Source organism: Perognathus longimembris, chromosome 28 (assembly GCF_023159225.1).
Source record: "Perognathus longimembris pacificus isolate PPM17 chromosome 28, ASM2315922v1, whole genome shotgun sequence".
NCBI classification, from domain to species: Eukaryota; Metazoa; Chordata; class Mammalia; order Rodentia; family Heteromyidae; genus Perognathus; species Perognathus longimembris.
Window position 1 is genome coordinate 103017288 of NC_063188.1, and position 8993 is coordinate 103026280.

General features: G+C 39.0%; 1 long non-coding RNA gene across 1 annotated transcript; it reads left to right on the plus strand.

Moving 5' to 3' along the window:
* Window positions 1–1476: 1476 nt before the first annotated feature.
* On the plus strand, window positions 1477–8215 carry LOC125343992. The gene is made up of 3 exons (XR_007209397.1): window positions 1477–1488; window positions 4312–4319; window positions 7902–8215. It is a non-coding gene; the product is annotated as an uncharacterized LOC125343992 (long non-coding RNA).
* Window positions 8216–8993: the final 778 nt, after the last annotated feature.

Here is an 8993-nt window from a genome sequence, read left to right on the forward strand (position 1 = left end):
ATCATAGAATCAATAAGTGGTGAATCTGGGTTCTGAGGACAGCAATCTGGTTTCGGGTTCTGGAGCCACGATTTCCATTTTCATGTACTTGGGTAACAGGGAGTTACAAACAAGAGACATTCTATAAAAAGTCATCAAGTTAGATTTGTGTTTATTTCTGTATTATATTTCATTAAAACATGTACCTTAAAACCTACTATATTAGTTGAGAATAATTTTTGGAGCAGGAACAATCTGATCAGCAGTGGCTTAAAACAGAATAAATAATTCATTAATTATTTAACAAAGAGGTGCGTGGTCTCAGCAAGATGATGTCTCAATGACCCAAGGATTTCTTTTTTTTTTTCTCAAATTTTTATTATCAAACTGACGTACAGAGAGGTTACAGTATCATACGTTGGGCATTGGATACATTTCTTGTACTGTTTGTTGCCTTGTCCCTCATGCCCCCCTCCCTCCCCCCCTTTCCCTCCTCCCCCCTGGTGTTCAGTTCACTTACACCAAACAGTTTTGCAAGTATTGCTTTTGTAGTTATTTCTCTTTTTTTACCCTGTGTCTCTCGAATTTGGTATTCCCTTTGAATTTCCTACTTCCAATACCAGTAAACACGGTTTCCAATATACTCAGATAAGATTACAGAGATAGTGTAGGTACAAACATAGGAAGGTGATACAAAACATTATCTATAATAGAAACTACACATACACATAGGACGTTGAAAGTGGTTACAACTGTGATATATCACTTGTTTCCATAACATGGAGTTCATTTCAATTAGCATCATCTTATGTGTTTCTAAGGGTATAGCTATTGGGCCTTGTGATGCTCTGCTATGGCTTGCCTAAACCTGTACTAATTATTCCCAATAAGGGAGGCCATAGAGTCCATGTTTCTTTGGGTCTGGCTCACTTCACTTAGTATAACTTTTTCCAAGTCCTTCCATTTCCTTACAAATGGAACAATGTCATTCTTTCTGATAGAGGCATAAAATTCCATTTTGTAAATGTACCACATTTTCCTGATCCATTCATCTATGGAGGGGCATCTGGGTTGGTTCCAGCTTCTCGCTATGACAAATTGTGCTGCGATGAACATTGTTGTGCTGGTGGCATTACTGTGATTTTGTTTGTGGGCTTTTGGATAGATACCCAACAGTGGGGCTGCTGACCCAAGGATTTCTTACACACCCTTTTGCCTAGCCTCAGTGTTCCAGAAATCTTTCCCTTATGGTTACAACTGTCAGCTTGAAACCTCATTGGAAGGGATGGCCAGTAGAAGAGTTCTCCTCACATACACTGCAAAGCCTCTCAGCATACTTTCTTATTAGTCTCATTATTCATAGTGAGGTTAAATGGCCACCTTGGTGTAAGAGAAACTGAATATGTGAATCTCGGACTTTTCCACATGCTGTTGCCTGTGATGGAAAAGGTTGAAGGGGTATGGGGTAAACAGTATCTCTCAACATTGAGAGTAAGAAGGAAAATGGAAGTAAAGGGAAGTCTTTCTTAGGGATCAGTGGTATCCAATTACAAGTTATTTTTCTGTACCTTAATAAAAGCTTCATACTGATATCTTTAGGAAAAGGTATTGAATAGAGCTGATTGGAGAAACTAGTTGGAACAGCATATTTGAAAGCTTTTTCTATCATATATGGAAGGATGAGCTCTTGACCAATGACTTAATTCGAATTTAAAAAAAATGGCCATTTATTATTTTCCCTAATGGAGTATATATCATATTAAGTGTGTCTTCTGGACATGAGACTAGACTTAGCCAGATGGTGCAACTTTTCCAACCTTCTAATAATTCTCATGCATTTTGAGCAGTTAAAAGGCCTAAAAGGTACCGTTTTGGTGGGAGGAGAAGTGCAGTTGGTTAAGTGCTCTTGCCCTCAGCTTTGTGTCTGGATGGCAATGATTCTTCCTCCATTCACATTATCTACTTAACTTCTTAAAATGCATGTCTGAGAAGGAAATGGCGTTTCCTGCTGCTTTCAAGTTACCTATCACCACAATATCTGGTTTGTTGTTTTGTTAGGTTTTCTGGTCTGGGTTTTGAAGTCAAGGCCTCATGCTTGTTTTGTTTGCTCACTCAGCTTGTACTTACATTTGAGCTCTACCGCTAGCCTGGCCTTTTTGCTGATTATTTTAGAGATTGAATCTCATGGATGTTCTGCCTAGGCTGGCTTTGAATCTATGGTCTTTCAAATTTCAGCCTCCTAAGTAGCTAAGATTACAGGTGTGCCTGGATGGATTTTTTTTTTTTTTTGGTGGTGAGGGGCAGGTGTCTTCGTTTATTTACCTAGAGGAAATGCTGAGATAATAATTTGAGTGCACACAGTTCTTCTGGGTAGTGAAGGGAACTCTAGGGGGAGAGTGGGCTAAAATTGGACAAGAAAGAGAAGGCAATATATAAAGTGTGTATTATCAAACAAATTAGCACTGTGGTTGAATGGAAATTGATTTCACTGGGAAGTTCTGGGATACAGTATGAAACACATACTTTAGGGTTTTTGTACATGTAGGTCAGAGAGCTGGGATATTTATATACCAAGACTCCAGTATTGTTAGAAGACATCTTCCAAATGGTGTTAATTCCCTGACATTTCTGGCTTTCTATACAGGCAAGACACATCTAGCTTCAATGCCAACAGTAGCCCCCAGACAATGAAATTTAGGTGCTGGCATTTGGAAGTGGTGGGAGTAAGGGGACTTAGTTTTCTTAGAATAAAATATTGTATTAGCTTTATTTTCTCTATGGCCAATAACATAATAAAGGAGGGAAGATTGAGAGTATCTCCTGGTTTCAGAGAGTTCAGGCCATGGTCACTAGGCCACATATACTTGAGCAGAGCATCATGACAGTAGAAGTAAGTGGCAGAGGAGCTTCTTTACCTCATGCTGGACAGGAAGTAGAAATCCAGTCAAGCATTTGGAACCTACACCTCCAATGACCTCCACATCCTAAAGTTTCCATTACTTCCCCAAATAATTCCACTCACTGTAGAACAAACACTCAACATTTGAGCCTGTTGGAGCCATTTCATTCAAGCCACAGTAAATACTAATGTTCAGAGGAACCACTCTAGATGCAATGGTGTTGAGAAGTCGGACCCATAAAAGGTGTCTAATTGATGACAGCTCTTCCTCGTGAATGGATTGATGTCATTATTGCAGGGAAATTGGCCTTCTCTTTCTCTCCTTTGCATATACTCTCTTACCTTTCTACCTTCCGCCTCTAGTACTACAAGAAATAAATCTTTGTTCTCAGTCTATGGTTCTGTTATGGTAGCACAAAATAGACTAAGATAGGAACTTTAAATGTTAAAAACATCTAAAGCTGCTTTTTCCTCCTCATTTTATATTCAAATCCACTGTGGCCCATATAAGTAAAATCTCCTAGCTAGGCAGTAGTTTGCTGCAACAACTCAATTCTACCTTTTTATATTAGATTCTTCCAACTCTGACATGTTATTCATAAACCAGGGTGATATTTAAAGCAATAGCATATTATTGCTTGGTTGAATTGTCATGACACTAAGAAAATACTTTTTCCTTGTATTAATATGTGACTTTTAAGAAAATATAATTATTAACTTTACTAAATCACGAGATAAAGCATAAATAATCATGAATAGTCCTTTCTCAGCACATATGCCTCTTAGGCATTTGATGATTTCCTCATGTCTGTGTATGAGAGACTATTCCCAGTTCTGGGCTTTTTTTGCTATGCCCTTTGTCTATTCTCTGCGACTTTCTGTACAAGACACCATGTGATATATCCAGCTCCATCTTCTTGCAACACTTCTAGTACTTTCAAAAATGAAATGAGGAAAAAATTTGTAAAACCTTCTTGTCCTATGGGGAACTAAAGAAACTCTGCAGATGGTGCTCTAAGATATGAGAGTGTTTAGGAAAATCCTGGGGAAGAAAAACCTCAGTTTCAGGAAGAGTTTTGAAGTAGAATATTTGGACAGTGTGCCTTTATCTGGGTGCTTTCTATTGTCTGAGCTACATAGCTTGCTGTTCACACATTTTCAGTGGCTCACAGGACTCCTACTACTTTTTAGAGTGTGCTGCGTTCTAGTTCTCATGCACTTTGTTCTCATTCACTCTGATCCTCTCACCTCCTTCACTTTTTTTTTACTACTCTAGAAAGCATTTAGTTTTGGGTCAGAGTTCAAAAGAATCAGAGCAGAAGCAAAGTGACTATTATAATTTTATGGAAGTGTTCGGTTTGACCTCTCACTGTTTAGTTTTTGACATCGTTGTGTCCAGTGTGTGTAGTTGGTAGCTGGATTTTCCAACTGAGAAAGAACTGTTAGGAAACTTTCCTTTCTACCTCTTGTTTAAATTGAGTGTGTGTGTGTGTGTGTGTGTGTGTGTGTGTGTGTGTAGAAATTTCAAGAATACAGCCCACTGGATTTGAACACATCAATAGAACAAATACTCAGGTCAAGGTCTCCATAAAACAAGCTTACTTCTTATCTGTCCAGTTATTACTACCTAAAGAAAAAAATGATCTTTTTTCATAGACTATTTTTTTTTACATTTTATTTCTTCTTTTTGTGGTATTAGATAACAAACCTAGGGCCCTGCATATGCTAGATGAGTGCTCTATTTGAACTTTATATAAATGTAATTACACAAGAAGTATGTTTTTGGGTGTCAGACTTATTTTGCTCAGCATTAAGCCTATGAGATGCATTCAAGGAATTGAATCGCAACCACTTACTCGTTCATTTCTGTATAATATTCAGTTGTAATGAACTAACTACATTTTCTCAACCCATTTGCAGCGACTTCTTAGTGATAATTTCAGGAGATCCTTGAGATAGTATGAGATCATAACTACGTTTAGACATTTGTGCCTAAATGTAATCATCAACAGATTGACAATGGCCAATCAAGTCTATTTGTTTTGCTAGCATATATTTGGAACTTACTATGTGTCAGACATGACCTAAGTAGTTTATAAATATGAATCAATTTAACTTGCATACCAACACTATTAGGTAGATTTATTCCCATTAAACAGATGCAGAAGCTTAGGAACACATTTGGTATATTCCTTGCTTATTAGCAGAATTCAGAAGAAGAGAAGCTCTGGCCAATGGAACTGGCTTGAATCATTTTCTCTACTGATGTCTTGTATATACTTTCATTTCAGCATGCCATACACTGTGTTATATATATATATATGTCTATTGCCCTTCTGGAATATGGACTTAAGCATAGTATGTAAGTTTTATTTTTGCCACTGTCAATTCACTGAGACAGTGGTTAGTCTGAAATAAACTTTGTGTGAGGAATGAGTTAGTATGGAGTAATGAGCTCATGAATGCTTTCTCTTAAGGTGTCTAATATGTCTTTAGATATTTCTGGTAGAAACAGGTAAAACAGGATCTCTGAGGAAATAGGGAGGAGAGAAGGAAAGAGACATAGGAAAGGGCTACATTGCCCTTTGCTCCTGGTTTTACCATACACACAATGCTATGATGCATTTTTATAACTTAAATACAGGAGAAAAGAAGAGGAAAAGCCTAGAGTTAGGCTGTTCAATAGAAGTATAACATGTGTAAGTTTATGTTGTTTTAGTAGCCACATTCTACAAAGTAAAAGAGAAATGGGCAGAATGAACTGTAGTAATAAATTTTATTTAACCAAAGATATCCCAAATATGACTTCAACACAATCAATATATGAATTATTAACGAGAGAGGCCTTTTAGATTTTTACTAGGTCTTCAAGGTCTAAAATGTACCTTTTCTTAGAATGGCCATTTTTAAAATTTATTCTTTTTTAATTTCTTGCCAGTCCTGGGGCTTGGACTTAGGGCCTGAGCACTGTCCCTGGCTTCTTTTTGCTCAAGGCTAGCAATCTACCTCTTGAGCCATAGCACCACTTCCAGTTTAGATGGTGCTCAGGAATCGAACCCAGGGCTTCCTGCATGCTAGGCAAGTACCCTACTGCTAAGCCACATTCCCAGTCCGGGATGGCCATATTTTAAGTGCTTAATAGCCACAGGTGCTGATAACTATGCAAGTCTAGAGCTTTGTTACTCACAAAGTGGTCTTTGGACCAGCAGTCTCTTATCCACAGGAAATTTGCTAGAAATGCAGATTCTTGGGATCCACCTCATTCCTATTGAATCCAAATATGTCTTTTAATGAGTTCCTGGGGTGATTTGATTGTACATCAAAGTTGGAGAAAGCAGCTAGTGAACTGTATTACAAGGGCATTTTCTAACGAATGGAAGATAATAGGTAGCTAACCCTGAAATCACAGCTACCCAGTCTCTCATTAACTTCATTTAACTTCCCTCCTTTTCCCTTCTTTGCCTCTCTGATTTCCTTCCTTCCTTTCTTGCTTCCTTCCTTCCATTGGTTTTACTACATTAAAAAGAAGACTTTATTTCCATCAGTACTGCTGCTCTTCTTAAATGACAGTGCTAAGCTATTAAATTCTGCCAGCTCATTCTTTGAGAAAGAAGAGATGGGATTCAGCCACAGCCCTATCTTTCTGCTATTATCATGTATTAAATATCCTTCAATTAGTATGTACAGCAGGTTCCCTGCAGGACCTCCTGCTGGTTTCTGCCACTCATGCATTAACCTCATTGGTTACAAAACATCCCTATTATTAAGCCATTAAGAGCCAAGCTTATTTACCTGCCAGCCCTATTACTTAGCATTTTTATCTCTTGGGTCATTTTCCCAGATGAAATTTGAGTCATTCTTTCTATATCCATCTTCTCTTTAATCTTGCAGGGATTTCTTTCTCCTTACAATTGTCTGGTCTTCTTTCTCTTTCCCTGCTTTGTTTTTTTTCTCTCCCCCACCCCTGCCACAGTGTGTTGTCTTTCTGCAATTTTTTAATACCACTCTCTCTCTCCCCGGGAGAAGGTAATTACTTGGTTGAGAACAGGTTGGTTATAGCTGTGTGCGCAGGCACCAAGCTGCAGCCTCGTCAGCAAGGCTGTTTCTAGCCCTGGCTGGCTGCAGCGACATTTGGCAAGTCATCGCTTTCCAACCCCATCCAATTGTTTCTGCCAGTTTGATGAAATCGTGGAGCAGCTTGCAATATTGGTAATTTGAAGGTGGATATTACATAGGGTTTTAGAATTGTATTTTGAAAGCCTGGTTTTTGTATATCTTGTCCACCTTACTTGCTTGATTTTTTAAAAGCAATGACATATAATTTGGGCTATGTGTACAATGTTATACTTGAATTGTTATAGAGAAAATTCAAAATGAGGATAGAAATGCTCAGCCTGCTACAATGTGCTTTATCTTCAAGTTGACATTTTACCAAGGCTGCCGTGAGAGGTTCCCATCTTGCTTTGCTTGGATTTTGCCTATAGCAAGTGGAAACAATCAACAATGGCTGGTGAGACAAATCTTCCTGCCTCTTGTTTTAATATAGACAGTGAGCCAAGGGTGATTTCTGCATTTTTACTTATTTACCTGTACTATTTTCTTGTGGTACTAGGGTTTGAAGTCAGGGCTTGGCAGTTGCTAGGCAACTATTCTAACTACTTGAGTCTTATCCCCAGCCTTACATTAGAAATTTATTTATTTATTTATTTTCAGTCTTGGGGCTTGAACTCTGGGCCTGGGTGCTGTCCCTGAGCTCTTCAGCTCCAGGCTAGTGATCTACTACTTGAGCCACAGAGCCACTTCTGGTTTTCTGATGATTCACTGGGGACAAAAGTCTCACAGATCTTCCTGCCTGGGCTGGCTTTGGACCACAATTCTCATATCTCAGCGTCCTGAGTAGCCGGATTACAAGCATAAGCCACCAGCACCCAGCTAGAAAATAATTTTTAAAAAGATAAATGTCTTGTTGTTAGGAAAATGGAGGAGAACAGAAAAGGAGTAAGCCAGACTCGAGCCTCAACAGGCGAGGACTGTTTATTGAGGAACAGTAGAGGCACAGACCTTCCCATGGAATTGGAGGTTGTGCTGCTAACTGGATTTGGGAGTGGGCTTATATAGGGTTTAACAAGGAAATAGAAGACAGAAAATAGGTTGTCTTCTAGGGTGATGTCTTTGACCAGCCCCACAGTGGAATGCTCCACCTGGGGTGAGGGGCTATTGTCCCTTGGGGACCAAGGGTGGTGTCCTTGGCTCAGCCCAGATTGGAACTGCCTGCTGACAGGCTTGTGATCAAGCCTGTTTTCTTGCTTGACCTTGGGAATGAGGCAGGAATCAATCCTTCACTTGTGACATGTAAGAACTATATAAAATTCACATTTCACTGTCCATGAATCAAGTTTTATTGGCACCCAGTCATGCCATTTATTTAGATATTGTCTACAGTTGCTTTGTGCAATAGTGGCAGAATTGAAAGGTTACAGCAGAATGTATGGATTACAAAGCTCCGAAATACTGACTTTATCCTTTTCTAGACAGAGCTTGTTGACTGCTGGCCTGTTGGGCAGTAGTTTAGTTTGTTTCTAAATCTATACCTCAGGAAGCTTTAAAAGCACAGACGCCCACCACTGAATTCCACCTCTGCAGATACTGATTCCATTGTTAGGGAGTATATCCTGGGAATTGGTCATTTAAAAACTCTTCAGCTAGTCACCGCTGGCTCATACTTGTAATCATAGTTACCTAGGAGGCTGAGATGTGAGGATCGTAGTTCAAAGCCAGCGGGGGCAGGAAAGTCTGTGAGACTCATTTCCAATAAACTACCCCAAATAAAAGCCAGAAATGGATCTATGGCTCAAGTGGTAGAGCACTATCCTTGAACAAAAGAAGCTCAGGGACATTTCTCAAGCCCCAATTTCAAGCCCCAGGGGCAGTACAAAAATAAAATATTAAAGAATTAAAACTCTTCATGTGATTCCCTTTCTGACTACAGCTACGAATCACATAATCCAGTAGAAGGACATATAAAACTGTATTTTCTCATGATGATGTGAGGATCTAAAAAATGTGGTCCCTCCCATAACATGGGAGTGTTAACTTCCTTTCCTTTCCTTGTTTG